Raw genomic sequence first — 24,178 nt, forward strand, 5'->3', positions numbered from 1 at the left:
TGTTGTTAGGAGATGAGACCATTGGGAGGTTAATCAGAATTAGATGAGGTCATGATTTTGAAGCCCTCATGAATGGAACAGGTGCTCTTCTAAGAGTCACAAGAGAACTTGCTTTCTCCCTCCTCTCTGCCAGGTGAGGATGCAATGAGAATTCAGCAGTCTGCAACCTGGAAGAGGGCTCTTACCAGAACCTGACCAGCCTTCAGAACTGTGTAAATAAATTTCTGTTGATTATAATCCACTCTGTTTAAGGCATTTTGTTATGGTGCTCCAAACTGACTAGGATAATCTGCAAATGCATTATTCTAACTTTGTGTGTTTATGCATTTCTTATTTTTAAGCATAAATGCTGGAGAGGGTGTGGAGAAAAGGGAACCCTCTTGCACTGTTGGTGGGAATGCAAACTAGTACAGCCAGTATGGAGAACAGTGTGGAGATTCCTTAAAAAATTGCAAATAGAACTGCCTTATGACCCAGCAATCCCACTGCTGGGCATACACACCGAGGAAACCAGAATAGAAAGAGACACATGTATCTCAATGTTCATTGCAGCACTGTTTATAATAGCTAGGACATGGAAACAACCTAGATGTCCATCAGCAGATGAATGGATAAGAAAACTGTGGTACATATACACAATGGAGTATTACTCAGCCATTAAAAAGAATACATTTGAATCAGTTCTAATGAGATGGATGAAACTGGAGCTGATTATACAGAGTGAAGCCAGAAAGAAAAACACCAATACAGTATTTTAACACATATATATATATATATAATTTAGAAAGATGGTAATGATGATCCTGTATGCGAGACAGCAAAAGAGACACAGATGTGTAGAGCGGACTTTTGGACTCTAAGGGAGAGGGAGAGGGTGGTATGATTTGGGAGAATGGCATTGAAACATGTATACTATCATGTAAGAAACGAATCGCCAGTCTATGTTCAATACAGGATACAGGATGCTTGGGGCTGGTGCATGGGGATGATCCAGAGAGATGATATGGGGAGGGAGGTGGGAGGGAGCTTCATGTTTGGGAACTCATGTACACCTGTGGTGGATTCATGTCAATGTATGGCAAAACCAATGCAGTATTGTAAAGTAAAATAAAGTAAAATTTAAAAAAAAAAGCTATACCAGCTAATAGTACTAAATTTTATTTGGTTTTCCTTTTTAAAGAGTCTGTTCTTGGGTTTGTGGGTTTAGGGCTTTTTTTTCCTGTTTTTTAAAATCATTAATTTCTACTTTTAGCCAACTCCAAATGTCTTAGGTATATTAGTTTTGTTTTCTTTTTGAGTTTCTTATTTGGTACTTAATTAGCTATTTTTGTTCACTGTCATCTGAATTGTGGAGTATTGATTTCTTCTGCTGATAGATTGTGTTTTCTTAAAATATTTTTTCTAATTGTTCTCAGTTTCCATCTTGATTCTTCATAGCAGAATAATTGTTTAAAGGAGAGATGTTAAATTTTAGAGGGTTTGAAATTGCTGTTTGTTTAGAGAATATGGTATATGTCCTAAAGTTTAGAATGTCATTGAAATTTGCTTTGTTTATTCAGTTCAGTTCAGTCACTCAGTCGTGTCCGACTCTTTGTGACCCCATGAATTGCAGCACAACAGGCCTCCCTGTCCATCACCAACTCCTGGAGTTCACTCAGACTCACATCCATCGAGTTGGTGATGCCATCCAGCCATCTCATCCTCTGTCATCCCCTTCTCATCCTGCCCTCAATCCCTCTCAGCATTAGAGTCTTTTCCAATGACTCAACTCTTCGCATGAGGTGTCCGAAGTACTGGAGCTTCAGCTTTAGCATCATTCCTTCCAAAGAAATCCCAGGGCTGATCTCCTTCAGAATGCACTGGTTGGATCTCCTTGCAGTCCAAGGGACTCTCAAGAGTCTTCTCCAACACCACAGTTCAAAAGCATCAATTCTTTGGCACTCAGCCTTCTTCACAGTCCAACTCTCACATCCATACATGACCACTGGAAAAACCAGAGTCTTGACTAGATGGACCTTAGTTGGCAAGGTAATGTCTCTGCTTTTGAATATGTTATCTAGGTTGGTCATAACTTTTCTTCCAATGAGTAAGCGTCTTTTAATTTCATGGCTGCAGTCACCATCTGCAGGGATTTTGGAGCCCAAAAAAATAAAGTCTGACACTGTTTCCACTGTTTCTCCATCTATTTCCCATGGAGTGATGGGACCAGATGCCATGATCTTCATTTTCTGAATGTTGAGCTTTAAGCCAACATTTTCACTCTCCTCTTTCACTTTCATCAAGAAGCTTTTTAGTTCCTCTTCACTTTCTGCCATAAGGGTGGTGTCATCTGCAAATCTGAGGTTATTGATGTTTCTCCCGGCAATCTTGATTCCAGCTTGTGTTTCTTCCAGTCCAGCATTTCTCCTGATGTACTCTACATATAAGTTAAATAAACAGGGTGACAATATACAGCCTTGACATACTCCTTTTCCTATTTGGAACCAGTCTGTTGTTCCATGTCCAGTTCTAACTGTTGCTTCCTGGCCTGCATACAGATTTCTCAAGAGGCAGGTCAGGTGGTCTGGTATTCCCATCTCTTTTAGAATTTTCCACAGTTTATTGTGTTCCTCACAGTCAAAGGCTTTGGCATAGTCAATAAAGCAGAGATAAAAGTTTCTCTGGAGCTCTCTTGCTTTTTCCACGATCCAGTGGATGTTGGCAATTTGATCTCTTGTTCCTCTTCTAAAACTAGCTTGAATATCAGGGAGTTCATGGTTCACGTATTGCTGAAGCCTGGCTTGGAGAATTTTGAGCATTACTTTACTAGCATGTGAGATACTACTAACAATATTTAAGGTCCGTTTAGTCAAGGCTATGGTTTTTCCAGTAGTCATGTATGGATGTGAGAGTTGGACTGTGAAGAAGGCTGAGCACCGAAGAATTGATGCTTTTGAATTGTGGTGTTGGAGAAGACTCTTGAGAGTCCCTTGGTCTGCAAGGAGATCCAACCAGTCCATTCTGAAGGAGATCAGCTCTGGGATTTCTTTGGAAGGAATGATGCTAAAGCTGAAACTGCAGTATTTTGGCCACCTCATGCAAAGAGTTGACTCATTGGAAAATGCTTTGATGCTGGGAGGGATTGAGGGCAGGATGAGACGGGGATGACAGAGGATGAGATGGCTGGATGGCATCACCGACTCAATGGCCGTGAGTCTGAATGAACTCTGGAAGTTGGTGACGAACAGGGAGGCCTGGTGTGCTGTGATTCATGGGGTCGAAAAGAGTTGGACACGACTGAGCAACTGAACTGAACTGAACAATATTTATATTTTCTAAATGTCAATTATACTTGTTTCTACAATACGACATCCTTTTCCTATTATTGGTATTGAGTTTGATGTATACTGACAGCTTTGGTACTATTGACATTTTGGGCCAGATAATTATTTACTGGGGACAGTAGAAACTCTCCAAAGCAATGCAGGATGTTAGAAGCATCTCTGGTTTCTACGCCCTAGTTGTCAGTACCTGATATTTAAAGTTGACTAAGGTTAATATTGGATGTCCTGCTTTCTCTTGCTTATTAAGCTGATGCATCTTTGCCAATCTGCTTATGTCATACCTGTAGATCACACAGATCCATGCTTCGCATGTAGCATAAGGTCGCCTCTTCTACAGGCCAGCTTTGACAATTTTTACATATAGTTTAGTTAATGCTGTTTACAGTTATCCTTGAGGGGTCTTGCTGGTATGATGGAGATGGTCTATGTCTTGATAGAGATATAGGTTACATGAAATACACAGTTTTCAAAATGGCAGAGCTGTCTATCAAATATACATGCATTTTTATATGTAGATTTTTGCATTTAGAAAAGTCACTATGAGTGATAGAATTTTTGATTGGCCAGAAGTCCCTTCATTCTTGACACATCAGGAGATACATGACCATTGGGCTGATGAATACAGACTATGTGTCTGGAGGTTTTATATGGAGCAGAGACTCTTTCAGCTTAGAGGAAAGCATGCTTCTGCTTAGGTTTAAAATCTTACATCCATGTCTGCTTTTCTATAACATAGTTTTTTAAACTATTATTTTCTTTAATAGCTGCTTGCATAGGTCTCTGTTAGTAAAACTCTTCTCATCAGTAAAAAATGCATCTTTTGCCTAATAAAATTATTAAACCAGAATATTTATGAAAGAAAAGCTACTACAATTATAGAAATGTCAGAAAGAAAAGTGAAAGAAAGTGTGCTAGAAACAAGAGGAAAAACAGTTTCTTTTAATAAAAACATCAATAGCACATTATTAAGGTGGCAGACTTTTAATGAATAAGAGAAAAGAGTAGGGCAATTAGCTGTAATCATCAGATAATGTTGAAAGTATTATTGAAATTTCTTAAAAAGCTACTGAATTAGAGATAAATGCAATGTATTTTTCTTTCTTTTTACTTTAAATAATAATTTCCATACTCTAATTCTGCTAGGTTGTAAAAATACATAAAGGCCAAACCTAATACACAAAATGCTTAAAAAGAACATAGTAGAACAACAAAACCCATCAGAATTTTAGACTGTTAAGACTGTAAAATGCATTCTGTCTAAAGTCCCTTCTCATCAAAACTTAGAGATTTTATATCATTAGTCATCTGTCTTGTTATGGCATTTATTTCAGGTGTGTAGTTAGATATAAAGGTTCTACCAAGGTAAAATGTTTTTCCTCCACGATATATTAATACTCTTAGCTGAGAGATAAAGAAATAAAGCTTAATGAAGGTAAGACATTACACAACAGAATAGAATAGTTTATATATGAATATTATTTAATACTTTTCATTGGGTAAGATATTGAATAAGTTGTAATAATTTAGAATCTTTCTGTTTATAGTTGTTTATGATATTTGTCTCAAACTTTATTTGGAAACTCCTATTCGTCTTTTGTAACTCTTATTGGAAACAGTTATTTTCCAAATTGTTAACAGGGTACTGGCAATACAGAAGGACAAATGCAGATCAATAAGCTCAATATTTCTGCTTCAGAGCTCATGGATTTCTGGAAATTAAGTATTAGAATTGAAGATTGCAAATAACTAGCAGTGTTCAGAAATCAGTCTTTAAAAAGGTTAACCTTATGCCTATACTGTCCATATAAGTACTTAGAAGCTTACACAAAACTAGAATCTGTGAGTCACTTTTGATGACGTTTGTCATTCTTTATCTCTTTTTGATTACATAAAATTAAAAGTTTCTGTAAAATACATATAGAAGAATCCAAGGCATCCTTTTTTCTTCAAGTTAAAAAATTGTATTAACCTTTTTGTGAAACTCGCATGCACTGCTTCAGTTGTTTCAAATTATTGAAACTTGTTAAGCTGCAAACAGGTGGTGTTTTCTGCTGAAAAGTGCAAACATTCCTCTTGGGGAGGGCAAGCATTCCTAAAGAATAAATTACACACAAAAATTATTTTATATTGCTGAAGGTGTAAGATTTGGTGCTACCTACTAATACAATACAGTGATGCATTAATCAGCATGATGTGGGTTTAGTCACTAAGTCGTGTCTGACCCTTGCAACCTCATGGACTGTAGCCCACCAGGCTCCTCTGTCCATGAGATTTTCCAAGCAAGAATACTGGAGTGGGTTTCCATTTCCTTCTCCAGAGGTCTTTCCTGATTGAACCCTGGTCTCCTGCACTGCAGGCAGAATGTTTACCAACTGAGCTACCAGGGAAGCCGATCAACAGGATAGAAGTCCACAACCAGATATCCTAGATATTTCAGTGCTCATGACCTTCCAGATTGGTCCAGTGGAGGAGATGCAAGAGACATGGGTTTGATCCCTAGGTTGGGAAAATCCCCTGGAATAAGAAATGAAAACCCAACTAGTGTTCTTGCCTGGGGAGTTCCATGGACAGAGGAATCTAATGGGCTACAACAGCCCATGGGCTTGCAAAGAGTTGGGTGCGACTGAGCACACGCGTTTGATCAGTGCTTAAACTTGGGTTTTGGTTGAGCAGAATGTACCTGTAATAAAATGTAATATATGTCTAGTGCCTAAAACATGGTTAGAGAGCATAGAAATTATTCTAGTTCAGTAATTTTAGGAAATAAAATTTAGGTTTTATACTCACTATTAGAGGTCAGCAACATAGTCCTATGCAAACATCCCAAACAAAATAACTGCTTTAAAATTTAGGTGGAGTTGTGGTTGATTGAGTTAAGAAAATTTCTGGGTGTCACATTACTGCTTCAGTTCAGTTCAGTTGCTCAGTCGTGTCCGACTCTTTGCAACCCAATGAATCACAGCACACCAGGCCTCCCTATCCATCACCAACTCCCAGAGTTCACTAAGACTCACGGCCATCGAGTCGGTGATGCCATCCAGCCATCTCATCCTCTGTCGTCCCCTTCTCCTCCTGCCCCCAATCCCTCCCAGCATCAAAGTCTTTTCCAATGAGTCAGCTCTTCGCATGAGGTGGCCAAAGTACTGGAGTTTCAGCTTTAGCAGCATTCCTTCCAAAGAATACCCAGGACTGATCTCCTTTAGAATGGACTGGTTGGATCTCCTTGCAGTCCAAGGGACTCTCAAGAGTCTTCTCCAACACCACAATTCAAAAGCATCAATTCTTTAGCACTCAGCTTTCTTCACAGTCCAACTCTCACATCCATACATGACCACAGGAAAAACCATAGCCTTGACTAGACGGACCTTAGTCAGCAAAGTAATATCTCTGCTTTTGAATATGCTATTACTGCTTAGCTCAAGATTTATCCTATCTTTTTAAGAATCAACTTAGGCAAGGAAAGTCCTGGAAATATATAAGCCAAATATTAATGATAGTGGTGAGGAGTGTAGAGAGAAAAAATGTGGAGGTATGTTTATGTTATATCTTCCAATTTTTGTGATGTACATTTAGGTTAAGTGGCCTTTTTCTATTTGTATCTAAAAACTTAGTGAATCTATCTATCTATCTATCTATCTATCTATCTATCTACCTATATACATACACACACATATATATGCAGTTATTTTTAAATGATCTTATTAAGGTATCTGGGGCTTCCCTTGTGGCTCAGCTAGTAAAGAATCTGCCTGCATTAGAAGATCTGGGTTTGATCTCTGGGTTGGGAAAATCCCCTGGAGAAGGGAAAGGCTACCCACTCCAGTATTCTGGCCTAGAGAATTCCATGGATGAGTCCATTGGGTCACAAAGAGTCAGGCACAACCAATCGACTTTCAATTTCACTTTTCACATTAAGGTATCTATGTCCCTGATTGTAGAACCTCTCTTTTTTTAGGGAATAAAATGTGCTGTAAATAGCTTTGTATTACCAATTCTGCGCAATTCCTGGCACAGAGTTGTGATCTATAAGTGTTGGTTTACTGTATGTACTTGTGTTTCCATGAAGAAAACACACAAACAAGAAAACTCAAGTGTCTCTTTTCTTAAAAGAACAGGTAGACATTGTTCACATTGGGTGTGATTGCCATTGCGTTTTGTTAATAGTTTGATCAGAGCCACCCTTAACACCTTGCTTTCCCTCCTTATGTTTCTACCAACCCTTGTCCCTAATCCATTGACATAAATTAATGGGTGAATAATCACTGGGTTTCTAAGTACTATTTCTATGACTTCAAACTCCCTTTCATCCAATTCCTTCTCTGCTTCTCCATAGCTGCCATTGTAGTCCAACATCTCACCGTTTTTCAACACCACTCTGCATCTCTCACCTGGAACACGGTAATGGCCTTCTAGCCTTTCTGCCTTTAGAGTCTCTTATATTCCGATCCATCATACACAGAGCAAGCAGCATCATAATTTAAAAAAATAGATTTAATAGTATACCTGCCATGCTTAAAACAAAAACAAAATATTTATGGTTTCCTCCTGCTTACAAGACAAAATCCCAACGGTGAAAAAATGGAAATTAAAAAAAATGGTTTTTAAGAAAGGATTTATTTTTAAAATCCTGAATTTTCATGGATTACTCATAGATACCTGAAACATGTCAATTGACTTTTATTTTTAAAGTAAAATACTACATATCTATTTTTAAAAATATCTTAACTGATTTAGAATTCATCTTGGGTGTAGAGTTGTACTGATTAAACAAATGTGATTTCCTTCCATTATAGTGATTTTTGCTATGTTCACATAAGCTAAAATATGAGCTGAAGGATTACTGATATCAATATGTCAGGTCTCCTTTAAATCTATTCTCAACAGCAACACAAACTACAAAAGGAATTCACACAATTTAAGTGGAAATACATCAATCACTGAAATGTGCAGGCTGCAGGTCCAGGTCAATACCTTCCAGCCCATTAAACAGAGGGAAGGAAAGCAAGTTTGCTTATGTTCAATACACCAGAGAATGGGGATGAATAGCAGCGCTGCACGTCTCTGACTGCAGCTTGCCAATATTAACTTGAAAAGTTATCAATCATCATAGTCATCATAGCACTAATTATTACTGAACTTCTGTATTAACAGGAAAGGATTTTTAATGAAATAGGTTAAAGAGCTCTGGTTTAAAGAGACCGTCTTATTATATTAAATCTCAATATGCATCCTGATACCAATGAACCTAGACATTTAAAAAGAATCCTGTAGCAAGTTATGAAAGAAGTTATGTTGTAGAAGTCAAATGTTCTAAGACCTTCTCAGTCCTGTAAAGCAGAAGTCTTATTATTCTAATATTTGTTCATACTTAAGGTGATATAGGAAGTTCAAGGGTTTTATGTTGTTAAATATGAACAGTGGAGGAATGTGTGATCTTTCTGCTTCCCTTAATCAAGTAAGACCCAATGACAATTATGGGGAACAAAATTCTCATAATAGACTGAGATAGTGCTTGGTATTAACATGATCAGTGGTTTAGTTGAAGAGCAGGATGAAATAATAAACTCTGAGAGTTGAAGCTTGAGTAGTTTAAACAGGAAGCCAGGCTGTTTAGTGTCAAATGCCTGTAATATTAAACCTGGTCCATCTGTCATTTTTATCCTTTCTATTTCTGTGGGTAAATATAGAAACGATGGCATGCTTACCCTCTGAAACATGCCTATGGAAGTTGTGCAGTCAAAAATTCATGAAAACACTTCATCATTTCATTTTATAATATGCTTCATAAGTCTTTAACAATCTTTATCCTATTTTGGTTTAAATAACTATGAAATTCATGCCTGCATTTTATATTTTTAACACATTAGATTAATAACTAAAAAATAAAACCAGCTAATGAAGATAGTTTTTTATATTGTCTTTAATATTAGTAACTCTTTCAAATTTCCTTTTACAAAATCAGATTGTTTTAGACAGGCACAATTTAATTGCTGTGATTTTTACAATGAGAGCATTTTCATAAAAGAGAAAAGGACTCCACTTTGTTTTCCTGATGGGGAATGAAAGCAGCAGGAAAAAATGCTGTTATTAAAGTCAATAATAGTCAACATCAATAAAGCAAGCGATATTTGGAAGTAATATTCAAAGTTGAAAGCAGAGTAAAGTAATGGCCATTAGCCTCTAATGCCTAGATGAGGCTTCTTAGTCTATGGCACATATGGTAGGAGATTATATTAGATAATTTAACTAGAGTATAGCTGGAGAAGGCAATGGCAACCCACTCTGTACTCTTGCCTGCAAAACCCCATGGACGGAGGAGCCTGGTAGGCTGCAGTCCATGTGGTCGCTGAGAGTCGGATAAGACTGAGCGACTTCACTTTCGTTTTTCACTTTCATGCATTGGAGAAGGAAATGGCAACCCACTCCAGTATTCTTGCTTGGAGAATTCCAGGGATGGGGGAGCCTGGTGGGCTTCCATCTATGGGGTCGCACAGAGTCAGACACGACTGAAGCGACTTAACAGCAGCAGCAGCAGCAGCAGCCATCCATTAACTTCTGGAGAATCAGGGTTCTGTGGCAAGCCCAGAATGTGCCACTCACAACATCTCCATTTTACTTTCATTGGTCAGATTCTGTATCACAGCGAATATGAATATGTGTTAAAGTAGTTCTGGTGGTTTTTGTAGGGAGACACATTTGGAATAGTATTCAAAGACTTGTGAGAGTTAAATATGAATTAGATTGTATCAAAAGGAGATGGTAAAAAAACTGCATTTGTCTACTTGTGCAAAACATATCTATGATATTTGATTGTGAAAAGACTGTGGTAAGTCTGTAATACTGCCCTCTTTTATCCAAATGACTGATCCAAACAACAATACTTTATTCCAAAGAGACTGTAAGTTTGTAAATTAATGTGTTTAAGATACCTTATTACCTTATTGTATTTATTTTAAGCTTTATTGAAACAGTACAATCAAACTCTATCCCTTAAATTTAATTCTGTAATCTTTTGTTACTTTTTCCTTCTCAGTGTTTAACTGCAGGGAACTGTGTTGTTAAAGCAATGTTTTTATTTGTATGAGAACTGTGAACCTAATCACATGTTCTACTTGCCCTAAAATTGCCTTTCTTGTCATGGTCTCTTTGGTTTCGAAGCTGAGTAAAAGGGCAAACTCAGTGTTAAGTCAAATCACTCAGAGTATACCCCATTATAAATAAAAATGGGCTAGAAAGAGGCATTTAAAAAATAAGTGAATAAACTCTCAAGAGAAAAGTGAGAGAAAAGAATGGTGAGCAGGAAAAATATACTTTCTAACCATGAAGAGATTCATTTATGCTTTGATTATTAAAACATTTTGCCAGGTCATTTAGATTCTATTATTAAAAAAAAGCTCATTGATGAATATATCAACATGACATTCTTTTTATTCATACTTGGCTTAGTGTGTGTGCTTTTCTGTTTACGATCTTGCCATCAACTCTTCATTTTAACTTAATTATTACTTTTAAAAATTAGGAGGCAGATAGTTTTAAAAACCAAATAATTCTATGAGCTTAAATAGGAAATAGACCAATTTCTTCCTCCCTACAAGTCCTATACACCATAGGCTCTTATGTCTTTAGCCATTTTCGTTTTTATTTCTTTTTTTCTGGTAGTCATCTCTGTATTTCCAAATAACAAGCTTATAATAGGTTTTTTTAATTTTTCAGTTTCAGAGTTATTAGATTTTTACTATGAAAAATGTGGTTCTTTGAAGATTCTAACATTTGTAGGCCTGAGCTTACTCACTGAGTTTTCAGTAAACTATCTCATGTCCAGCAATCTTTGTGTTTCAGCTTCTCACCTCCCACCTCTACAGAGACCATCCACTCACAGCTCTGTCTTGTGAGGAGGGGGCTCTGAGCATCTAAATGCTTAATACACAGCTTTCCAGCCAGTCTTACTTCTAGTGACACCCGGAACATCACTGTTGTTGCTATTCAATCACTAAGTCATGTCTGACTCTTTGCGAACCCATGAACACAGCAAGCTAGGCCTCCCTGTCCTTCATTATCTCCTGGAGTTTGCTCAGACTCATGTCCATTGAGTCGATGATGCCATCCAACCATGTAATCCCCTGTCATCCCCTTCTGCCATCAATCTTTCCTAGCACCAGGGTCTTTTCCAATGAGTCGGCTCTTGGCATCAGGTGGTCAGTACTGAAGCTTCAGCATCAGTCTTCCCAATGAATATTCAGGGTTGATCTCCTTTAGGATTGACTAGTTTGACTGCAGTGGAGTAATTCTTGAGCCTTCTGGGGTTTTCTGGTGGCAGTCAGCTTGACTGTCTGATTCAGCCTCTCCACACCTAAGTTTCAGCTTTCTTCAGTTTGCTTAATCAGCTATCACTTGTAGATGTGCTTTCCAGCTTCTCAAATTTTCTCAGTCAGCTCATACTGTTATCTTTGGTCTTGTGAAATTATACAGTCTTTTATCCTTTTCTTTATGTGTGTGAGGTTTTTGAAAGAGTACAGGTGCATGCGTTTTCATCCTTCCATGTTTGTCTCACTGATTTTTTTCCTGTCTTTTATGAACTCATTACATGTACTTAATTCAAATGTGGTAATATTACAAAAATGACTTTATATAAATCCTTATGATCTCTTCTGCCTTTTAGTTTTTAATCAGTCATCTTTATTTCAACAATTTATACATCTCTATACCACTAGTTCATTTCTCATTTATTTAATAACTGTTCTTACATGAGCTCAGTAATAACATTGAATTCTACTAACAGCACAAAGAAATGCTTGTTTGATGTTTTCAAATGTCTATGCAAATGTCAACTCATTAGTCCTTTCCTCTAGCCCTGTGCTTAGTTGCCAAGAAGCAATCTTATCTTTACATTTACAGATAGGATGGCTGAGTCACTTAGAGACTGGGAAATTCCTGAGATCGCCCTAAAAAAATTAGCTGTCATAAGAGAACCAAGAATTTTTTATTTCAATTGTTTTTATATAGCCATGAAACGTTACTCAGTTCTTCCTAGTCAAATTCACCTAAGTATAATGAAATACCTTCCTACAAAAATCAATCTTCACTGTTCCCCAGAAATATTTGAAGAAAAGTTAAGAAAAATCTTACATTGCAAGCATATTTTAGAGATAGCACAGGAATTTTCAGTTGGAGAAGGGCCTACCCATCTGGTATATATTTTTTTTTCCTCATCAATATTTGTCAGAAATTCAAAATAATGTAGTACTCTCTTGTGCAAACCAGGCACTTGGTTACCGAAGACATGAAAACCTATATGCATCCTGTCTTTCCACTCAACCGGATAATGCAACATTTTGCCATCTCCGTTAAAAGACTGACTTTGTACCATGCCATGCATTTTATAATATTTCTATCTAAATGCAGATTTCTACATTCCATGTGTACCATGTAGTCAGGTTTTCCATAAAAATGCCAGCAGGAGAGTACATTGAAATTCGTTTTGCATATTAAAGAAATCTCTCTCCGAGATTCCTTCTTTTATTTGTTTTATCAACTCAAGCAATAAGCAAGAAAATTAGAGTTTCAGCAATAATGGAAAAGCTATTTATGATTTTATCAGCCTTTCCGCCTTTTTTTTCCCTGCTTAGACAATTTACCTTCACTTAAGAGCAAGCCAGTTTAAAATGTTCCACTGGAAAATGAAATGTCTATCTGTGTCATTTCACCCAGGTACTGTAGTACTCTATTACCTGGCGACAGCTTCACTTTGAGTAACATGCCCCCTGAATGCTTTTCTTCCCAGTATCTACAGCACACTTAAGATATGTTCCACTTGAAAACATTATTACAAATGCCATAATGTTTTCCGGCATATATCTTAGTGGCATGGTTGGGTCAGGGATGCAGTCAGAGCCTAACAGATAGGAAATAATGTCTCTACCTTTCTTGGAGAATTTTTAACAGAGAAAGCAAATTCGAAAATGACTGTCCCTGGAATTATGGCAGATTTCAAGCTAATTCGTTATATGCAGTTTACTGAAGCTTTCCATATGCCTGCAGGCAATTCACTATGTAAGGAATAAACAGAATACATGGAAAAATAAAGTGTACTTTAATTTATAGAAACAATACTCCTGAACCTGTAAGTATAAAATTAAAGTAAAAACCCCACTGTTTTCCATATTTATTTTCTAAAATCTATAATAATTTTAAAAATCATATTGCATCATATATATACATTCATATACAAATGAGTAATGAGTTTATATCTGAGGTAAAGCTTCCTTAATCTGTTGGCAGTAACTTAATGTTTAAACAGTTTGAATAAATTCGACCTCATCCATCTTGGAAAATATCTAAATTTGAATTGCTGCAATCACATGAAAACTATTTATTGTTTTATATACATTGTTATTTGTTCCTTTGTAGATAGTTTATTTGCATTCATAGCATTAAAAAAACTTTCTCTAGTCCACTTTTTATTGTCCACACAGATTTTACAATTTTTAAGATCAAATTATTTTTTAATTTATCTAGTTCCTACATATGTACCTCATTTTCTATTTAAAAATAACATGTTTTAAGCTTTTTCACTATTCACTGAGTCTGCAACAGTAAGGACCTGTTTAGGAGAGAAATGGAATAACACATTTTTTTCTAAGTCTCAATAGGCAAAATTCATAACATAAAATATGTAGATATTGAAATTATGTATTCATACTTTAAAAAATAATGCTTGTAATCCATTTGAATAAGAGAGTATGTACCATGTACTTCACTTTTAATTCAAGCAAAAATGAAATAGAACTGAGAATACTTTAGATATTTCTAATTTTTAATAAAATTATGATGTGTCTCAAATTCAATCAAGATAGATACCATTCAGAGGGACTGGAGGTTTAATCCATAGTGCTGTATGACTATGTCAAGGCCCAGGTACAGAGACATAGAGTTGTCAATGATCTGGAAAATGGCATGAGGCAATATTTGAGTCTGCAAATATTCTCTTTTTTAGTGGTAGAAAGTGGAGAAGGCAATGGCGCCCCACTCTAGTACTCTTGCCCGGAAAATCCCATGTACGGAGGAGCCTGGTAGGCTGCAGCCCATGGGGTCGCTGAGGGTCGGACATGATTAAGCGACTTCACTTTCGCTTTTCACTTTCATGCATTGAGGAAGGAAATGGCAACCCACTCCAGTGTTCTTGCCTGGAGAATCCCAGGGACAGGGGAGCCTGGTGGGCTGCCGTCTATGGGGTCGCAGAGAGTCAGACACGACTGAAGTGACTTAGCAGCAGCAGCAGTGGTAGAAAGAATCTTCTAATTACTGTACATATCAGCTATTACTAGCGTATAATTTGTGTTTTCAGTTATCACCTATGAAAATTTTGCTTACCTACATTTGCTCTAATCTATATTTCCTTCTGAGCAGAAGTCCAATAACTAAAGCACACTTGATCTGCCCCTTTAATCATTGCATCCTAATATTATATTCCGTTCAGCTGGCAAAAACAAAGGCAAAAATGCTCTATGTGGCCTTCTGCAGGAACACAAGAAAAGGCACTGTTATGTAGGGAAGAATCGTGTATGTTAGAGATTTTGAAAGGGTTTATCATGGAAATGTGTAGAAAGGGAATTATTTTTTACAGCTTTTAGTGGAAGAAGTTGGGAATACTAAATCGAAAGAAAGCTTACTGCAAGGCCAAAAAGACAACTATTGTTGGCAGCTTTAAAATGAAATGAAACACCTCACTTCCAGCAGAAGGTTGTACATTGTCCCTGGTGAGACAAAGAATTAAATACTTGTCACAGGTGATCTATGGCTGACATTCGGAGCGATATGGCCGAGTAAGGTTGCAGACCTCTGGTAGCTGTTTTCTCCCAGTTGAACGATGAAAAGCCAAGGACAGAGCCTCACTTCCGTGGTTCTTTCCCCTTCACACTACTGTTTCTAGTTCATCCGCAGGAATAGATTTGAAAGGAAAAACAAGTGTAACAGAGTTACTCAAAGAGGTACAATGGTGTCCATAGTTTATAGTCAAAATATCATTTTGCTTGAATTTCCAGTATTTTGGCAATATTAACCAACATGTTAGGTGTTGTGAGCCCTGGTGTTTAGTCCCTGAGAGCAGGCATTCATCAACAAAGTGCAATATAAAGTCAATAGAATTTTATTGAATCCCCTTAGTTGATCTCTTATCTGAGTTAGATGGATGTAAATCTAATTTGGGGCTGGCCTTGACACCTGCATTGAAACAGCTACTACCTGAATTTATACGAATGAAAGAAAGCATGGTCCAAGTGTTGTACTTCTATTTTTACCCCTTCACTTCATATTTTCTGACTCTTTACAAATAAAGGAAGATGTTCAGCAACTCAAGTTCATGAGCTAGTATTTGCATTACTGAAGAGTTGGAATTGGTTTGTGATTGCAAAACTGTAAAGCTATTTCACTACTCTTTCAATATACAAAGATACTTATGCCAAGGGTAGATTCTTAGGTAATATTTCTAGGAAAGCATTTGCCTGGGGTTTTCATAGGTCAATGTGTCATTTTAACTTAATACAGAGCTAGTGAATCTGGAGGAATAAATGGTTCATGGAACTCTTAAGACATTCCTCTGGAATATCCATAGAGTGAACCAGGCTACTATAATTAGTTTTTCATCAGAGAATTGGTAGTGATGTAGCTTGAGTCCAAAAATAATAGGTGGAAATTTAAGTTAACTATAGACATAGTCGACTGCAATGTGATTCTCTCTTGCATATAGCCAAGAATTTACTTGGCAAATGGAATTAAAACATCCAATAATGTGTACGTGCATGAATAACTGTCTGTATATGAATGGTCTATACATATGTATTGTATGCAGGGCTTCCCAGGTGGTACAGTGGTAAAGAATCTGCCTGCCAATGCAGGAGACACAAGAGATGTGGGTTCAATCCCTAGGTCAGAATGATGCCCTGGAGTAGGAAATGGCAACTTGCTCCAGTATTCTTGCATGGAAAATTCCATGGGGTCACAAAGAGTCAGGACTGAGCACACACACCACACACACACACACACACACACAAAGTATTACAAATGATTTGCAATTCCTTGAACATCTCAATAAGAATGTTGTTCTCAAATCTTTAAAGTGAGTTCTCTGAACTCTCTATGGCCCAGAGGGAGCAATGTAAAAAAAATGAAAATGTATCAAACCATAGTTCCTACATATAAACATATGGATTTTTTTTCTAGTTCCACTGAAGATCCAGAATTAACAGCTTTGCATTACAGACATACACAATAGCAACCAATTCACATAGCAACCCAGAATCTATTGAGATTATTTTCCATTAATATTCACAATAGTTTTTTTCAATCTAAATAAGCATGATAACCCATTCACTGCCCAACTTCAGCTTGAGTCCCTTGAAGTTAGTGTGCTTGCCTTGAAGTTTTCCCAAAAATATCATTTCTTATTGATGTCTACATAAAACACCCTCTAGAAGTTATACTTACCTTGTCTGTGAAGGGAAAACATTTTGGAAATAATAAGTTTGGAAATCTTTAATATAAATGAATATTTAAATACATTAGTTAAGCTTGTAAACAAAGGGAATCCAGGAAATACTTTAACTATAATTTTTAAATGAATAATATTTGATTTATTAAACTAGTAATTTATAAAGTTAATAATCATTGTGGAATTTATCTATTGTTCACAAATGAATTTTTGTTTCCTCACTTGTACAAATGGAGGTGCAGCTAATAATAACTATGTGTAAGAAAAAATGCATTACCATATGAAATATATTTACTAAAACTACTTACATGCTGATAAATAGTTCTATGTCACAATTTTTTGAATCTCAGATATTCTAAAGTTTCATTTGAAAATTACTAAAGCGAATAATTAACACTTAAAGATATGATAATTAGAATAAAACATGTCATTTAAAATCTGATAATTGCCTGTAGAAAATATTTATTGAAAAACACTGAAAATATTCAGAGATAAACTGTCACTGTTTCTTGCATATCAAATATATATTTATTTTATACAAACAAAACAGTTCATATTTATAAAAAGTAGGAATAATTAGATTTAATCATTATATCACATCCTGTGTTAATCTGAGATTAAGAAATAGTATCATTGGCATTGTTGCAGGAAGGGGAACCCCTTCCAGAGCCCAAAACTGGGCTCTTGTCTAACACTCGGAAATGAATTGTCTGAGAAGACACATGTGCTGACAAAGCAAAAGATTTTATTGGGAAAGGGCACCCAAGTGGAGAGCAGTAGGGTGAGGGAACCCAGGAGAACAGCTCTGCCACGTGGCTTGCAGTCTTGGGTTTTACGGTGATGGCATTAGTTTCTGGATTGTCTTTAACCAAGCTTCTGACTCAGAGTCCTTCCTTGTTCAGCTAAGATGGATGCCAGCAAGAAGGATTCTGGGAGGTGGTTGGACATGTGATGTCTCCTTTTGACCTTTCCCAAACTCTTCCAGTTGGTGGTGGCTTATTAGTCCTTATTACCAGGACCTTCTGTCATAAAACTAGTCATGCAAATAGTTGCTATGGTGCCTGTCCAGGGTGGGCGGTTCCAGTCAGGGTGCTTCCCCTAACAGCATGACATGAAGAAAAGATCATGAGGCTTTTTACTGGGACAGTCCTAGGCTTCAAAACTGCTTCAAGCCTTACTATCTTTGTGAACTTGGGCAAGTTATACGTTATTTTCCAGGTTTTAATTACCTTCATCCACAAATAAAGATGATAATATCAGCTTTGCTGAGTAATTGCTAGGATTAAATGAGATAATGTATGTATTCACACAAGGCCTAGCAAATAATATATAATCAATACATATTAATTCTGCCTTCAAATATATATACTAAGTATGTGTATGTGTGTGTGCTCAGATGTTCAGTCGTTTCCAGCTCTTTGTGACCCCATGGACTGCAACCTGCCAGGCTCCTCAGTCCACAGGATTCTCTGGGGAAGAACACTGGAGTGAATGCTGTTTCCTCCTCCAGGGGATCTTTCCAATCCAGGAATCGAACCCATGTCTGTTATATCTCCTGCACTGGCAGGCAGGTTCTCTACCACTAGCGCCACCTGAGAATCCCCATCTAAGTATATGATACATAATACATGGAAATGAGAGCTCAAGGCTTTTCCATATGCTACTCTTTCACAGAAACATGTGGATGAAATTGTTCGTACATTAGATATTTGTTACTCTGATTTTACATAATAATTCTGTTTTGTTAAATGCTTAATAGCAGCCTCTGGTGTTATTTAAACAATGAAAGATTTGTCTCTGAAATTAGAAGCATTTTTATCTCTACTTCTAAGCATCTTTATCTCTAATTCTGCATTGGTAACAGTGGGAGGTTGATGTGGCTATAATGCATAGGGAGGCAATAACAGAAATTTCTGTCTAGCAGCTAACCAATGGGTTCTCTCAGAAAGGAAATTCCATATGTCCCTCCTGTTGAGATGCTTTAATTCAGCACTACAAACTGCTTATACTCATTAACATGTGGGGTGTTTACATAGATTATGGAATAGATAGTATTTGTTTTTAGAAAAGGTAATTTCATGAAAAACTAAAGTTGATTCTATTTAGAGCCAAAGATTTATGTGATAAATAAACCTACCCTCCTGAATGTTACATACAATTATTGTTCCTTTTCTGTGAGTTCCAGATTTCAGGACATCTGAATCCAATCCTGGAGGTTGATAAGCATTTAATAAAAATTTTTCAGAACAATATCAAATAGCTAAAGATGATGAAATAGAAATAAATTATTATGACTTTAGCATTCCATAAGGCTGAAGTGGTCCATGAATCAACTACCTGCTCACAAGATAAGTGCAAAGCATGAGAACCTTTCTCATGAAACTTTGATCTATTAATTAAAAATGAAAATGTAGAAGAAATGAAAATGCAGAAGAAAATTCTGTGTGAGAATGCCACAACCTTTTCTGACTTTACTTATTGGCCGGGCCTGTTGTTCTTTGTGCTATTTTGACCCCACTGATTTGCAGTCTATGTCATGAGGAAATGTAAAAACAATGAAAATATTGACAACTTGATTGTTCTTCATTCATAGTTGCAAATAAAATGTTTGAGAAATACATTGAAAATAGTGAGATTTTAAATGGCGAATTTAATCTCCATTTTTCATTAACTACTGCAAATTTACTGATTATTATAGTATTCATTTCCTTTTCTGAGTCTATTTACTTCTCCCCCTCATTTCTTCTGAGAGCCACCCCCACTAGGAACTGGTGGTCTGAGGGGTACATAATGGCTGTTTGCTGAGCCATCTTACTTGGTTCTATTTCCTACAGACCTTAAGAAGGAGGAAAAATTCTAAAAGTGGTCTCTCTGATCCTGAGGGGAAGGAGGTGCCTGCCTAGAGATGTTTAATGCTCTCCAAGCTTATTTTTAAAAAGCACCATTTGGGCCTCCAACCAGCTCAGCTCTGGGGCTTGCTTCTTGCTGCTTTCATGTTAAAAAGCTCCTTTGTCAAAGCCCATAGGCCCAGTGGTGATAACTGCACCAGAAAAATACTAGTGATGGAAAGATATATTTTCAATAACCCTTGGCTTTTATTAGTTCAGCCACTGCTAGAATAAAGGGTAAGTGGACCCTTGATATTTTAAATGTTCCATGTCTCCGTCCATATACTTCCCAGGTCAGCATTCCTTACTGATGAAAACTCTGGTCTGAATTTTGGTTTGCTGTCACGGAGAGAATTGTCTGCAATATTTTCTACTTCTGAGCTTTGGTTGTTATCCCCAAAAGCCTGAGATCAATAACGGTAGCCTGAGCTTTGCAGTGTGTGTGTGTGTGTGTGTGTGTGTGTTTAATTTTCATTATGTCTGAAAACGAGGCATCAGATTAATAAATCTCTAAAAGTGTTTGGATGAGGAGGCTTCCTGAAACAGGGGAGAACAGTGCAATCTTGTGTGCTAAAAAAATTTAAACGTGATCGATCAGGAAGAATTTTAAAAATTCCACATAAATCTCAAATAGTTCTATACTTTCAAGCCAATGTTATGGATCAATTTTTAAAAATTCGATTATCTATAAAACTTTTACTAGCCCACAATTTTTCAGTATCTCTTTCTACATTAACTGTTGCTAGAATGAAATGTATTTTATGCCAAGAAATTTTTAGCACAAAAATGCATAGAATGCATAGAATAATTTCAAATCTGCTCAAGGTTTTAATCCAATATAATTGTTCAGATATCCTAGGATAGCAGATCCATACTAATCTATATATTACATTGGGAAAAATTGAGCTCATGAATTTGGCAATAAATTAAAAGCTGACCTTCAAATGTGTAGAGATGAGCTAGATTTATTGCCCTGACTTTCAAAGCAGCTTTCTCAGGCTTTCAATCAAATGACCAGTGGTACAGAGAAAAAAGCAGTAATATGAAAGCTAGGAAAAGTGGGTTTGAGCAATAACTTTGGATGTGGGCAAGTTAGTTCATGCTTTTGGATGTCTAGCTGCTCATGTGTAAAATGAAGGTGCTTGATTAGAAGCCTCTGAGGATCATTTGAATGAGAAAATTTTGTTTTTAATGAGTGATGCCATCTACATGTTTTACAAAACTATTGAAGTCAATTTGAGATAAAATTAGGGAAATATAGGCATCAGTCAGGATGAATAAGAAGAAAAATAATATTGAGCAAAAAAAGCAAATGATAGTAAAAGAGTACTCTGAGTACAATTTCACTTTTATACATTCCAGAACCTACATTTGAAACAATGTAAATGCACGAAATACATGCATAATAATTGAATCTATAAAGAAAAGCAGAATATGATTGACAGTATTCCTTATGTTACTTTCAAGGGTGGCAAATTAAGGCATTAGATTGAGGAGGGAGGTTCACAGATAGCAATGGTAATCCATTTTATTAACACTCCATGCTGGGTACATGTGAAATATTTTTGCTGGTCTTTCTGTCACATATGTTAAAATGTTTTTAGCTATTTAATACAAATATATCTCTCAAAATTTGACTAATAGCCAATTTTCAAGATAAAAAGTTGTTTATAATAAAAAACTGCCCAGGAATAGATCTTTGGCAAATTCGGAGTGTTCACCGTACAAATACCTACATGCTAGCCATTCTGTGGGCTTCCATGGTGGCTCAGACAGTAAAGCGTCTGCCCGCAATGCGGGAGACCTGGGTTTGATCCCTGGGTCGGGAACATCCCCTGGAAAAGGAAATGGCAACCTACTCCAGTACTCTTGCCTGGAAAATTCCATGGATGGAGGAAGGAGCCTGGTAGGCTACAGTCCATGGGGTCACAAAGAGTCAGACACAACTGAGCAACTTCACTGGTGGAGCCATTCTGTGTCTTTTTGCTCAGAAATTCAGAAAATAGAGAGTAATGCTGACTGGAATTGATGGAAAGGAGATTTGAAGTAAGTTAGTGTGAAATCCAGAGAAGGCAATGGCACCCCACTCCAGTACTCTTGCCTGGAAAATCCCATGGATGGAGGAGCCTGGTGGGCTGCAGTCCATGGGGTCGCTAAGAGTCGGACATAAGTGAGTGACTTCACTTTCACTTTTCACTTTCATGCACTGGAAAAGGAAATGGCAACCCACTCCAGTGTTCTTGCTTGGAGAATCCCAGGGACGGGGGAGCCTGGTGGGCTGCTGTCTATGGGGTTGGACAGAGTTGGACGCGACAGAAGCGACTTAGCAGCAGCAGCAGCAGCAGTGTGAAATCATCTAAAAAAGTTAGTTTTCACATGAACTAAGACAACTGACATTTCCTGGAGTCATTGTTAATCAAAATAGTGAAATGGCACTAAAAGCTGTTTTAAGGACACTAACAAAATAATGTGAAGGATGATTTAATTGGGAAAGACTACAGGTTATCAAACTTCAGCAGTAATTGTAGTACAGACATAAATAAAGACTTTGTTAGGGTAGTGGCACAGTAAATTGGAATGTAAAATATAAAAATAAGTCAATTACATTCATACTGTGAATCAAAAATGGGAAGAATTTGGTTATAAAAATAAAAAGACTTAGGGCACTTGAAAAAATGCTCAACATTGCTAATCATCAGGAAATGTAAATTAAGCCACAATGAGCCTCACACCTGTCAGTATGGGCATCGTCAAAAATAACACAAATATTAATAACACGCTAGAGAGGATGTGGAGGAAAGGGAATCCTCTTACACTGTTGATAGGAATGCAAATTGGTACATTTTCCACTGCAGAAAACAGTATGGGGAATTTTCAAAAAACTAAAAATAGAACAACCAAATGACCTTGCAATTCCATTCCTGGTATAGATTCAAGAAAAAGACAAAGAGACTAATTTAAAATATACAAGCATTCCACTATTCCTAGCAGCATTATCTACAACTGCCAAGAAATGGAAACAATGTAAGTGTACACTGACAGATGAACGCGTAAAGAAGATGTGATATATAAATTATAGTGCACACACACACAATGCAATAACAGTCATGGAAAGAATGAAATCTTGTCATTTGCAGCAACATGGATAAACTTGGAGGACATTTTGCTAAGTGAAATGAGTCAGAGAAAGACAAACAAATACTGTAAGGTACAACTTATATGTAGAATCTGAAGAATACTACAAACTAGTGAACATAACTGGTATGTGGACCGTGACAAACTCTTAAAGAGATGGGAATACCAGACCACCTGACCTGCCTCTTGAGAAATCTGTATGCAGGTCAGGAGGCAACAGAACTGGACATGGAACAAAAGACTGGTTCCAAACAGGGAAAGGGGTAGGTCAAAGCTGTATATTGTCAACCTGCTTATTTAATATATATGCAGAGTATATCATGGGAAATGATGGACTGGATGAAGCACAAGCTGGAATCAAGATTGCTGGGAGAAATATCAAGAACCTCAAATATGCAGATAACACCACCCTTATGGCAGAAAGCAAAGAACTAAAGAGCCTCCTGATGAAAGTGAAAGAGGAGAGTGAAAAAAGTTGGCTTAAAGCTCAACATTCAGAAAACTAAGATCATGGCACCTGGTCCCATCACTTTGTGGCAAATAGATGGAGAAACAGTGGAAAAAGTGACAGACTTTATTTTTTTGGGCTCCAAAATCACTGCAGATGGTGACTGCAGCCATGAAATTAAAAGACGCTTGCCCCTTGGACAAAAGGTTATGACCAACCTAAACAGCATGTTAAAAAGCAGAGATTTTGCCAACAAAGGTCCATCTAGTCAAAGCTATGGTTTTTCCTGTGGTCATGTATGGATGTGAGAGTTGGACTATAAAGAAAGCTGAGTGTCAAAGAATTGATGCTTTTGAACTGTGGTGTTGGAGAAGACTCTTGAGAGTCCTTTGACCTGCAAGGAGATCCAACCAGTCCCTCTTAAAGGAGATCAATCCTGAGTGTTCATTGGAAGGACTGATACTGAAGCTGAAACTCCAATACTTTGGCCACCTGATCATAAGAACTGACTCATTTGAAAAGACCCTGATGTTGGGAAAGATTGAGGGCAGGAGGAGAAGGGGACAAGAGAGGATGAGATGGTTGGATGGACATGACTCGATGTACATGAGTCTGAGCAAGCTCTGGGAGTTGGCGATGGACAGGGAGGCCTGGTGTGCTACAGTCCATGGGGTCGCAAAGAGTTGGATACAACTGAGTGACTGAACTGAACTGAACTGAGAGAACATAACAAAAAACAGAAGACTCACAGAAATAGAGAGCAAACTAGTGGTTACTAGTGGAACGAGGGAAGGTGAGGAAATATAGGGGTGGGGGGGGGTGACAGGCACAAATTGTTGTGTATAAGGCTCAAGGGAATGGAACATTGACATATATATGGTATCATGTGTAAAGCAGA

This window comes from Capra hircus, chromosome 9 (assembly GCF_001704415.2).
Source record: "Capra hircus breed San Clemente chromosome 9, ASM170441v1, whole genome shotgun sequence".
Taxonomy (NCBI): Eukaryota; Metazoa; Chordata; class Mammalia; order Artiodactyla; family Bovidae; genus Capra; species Capra hircus.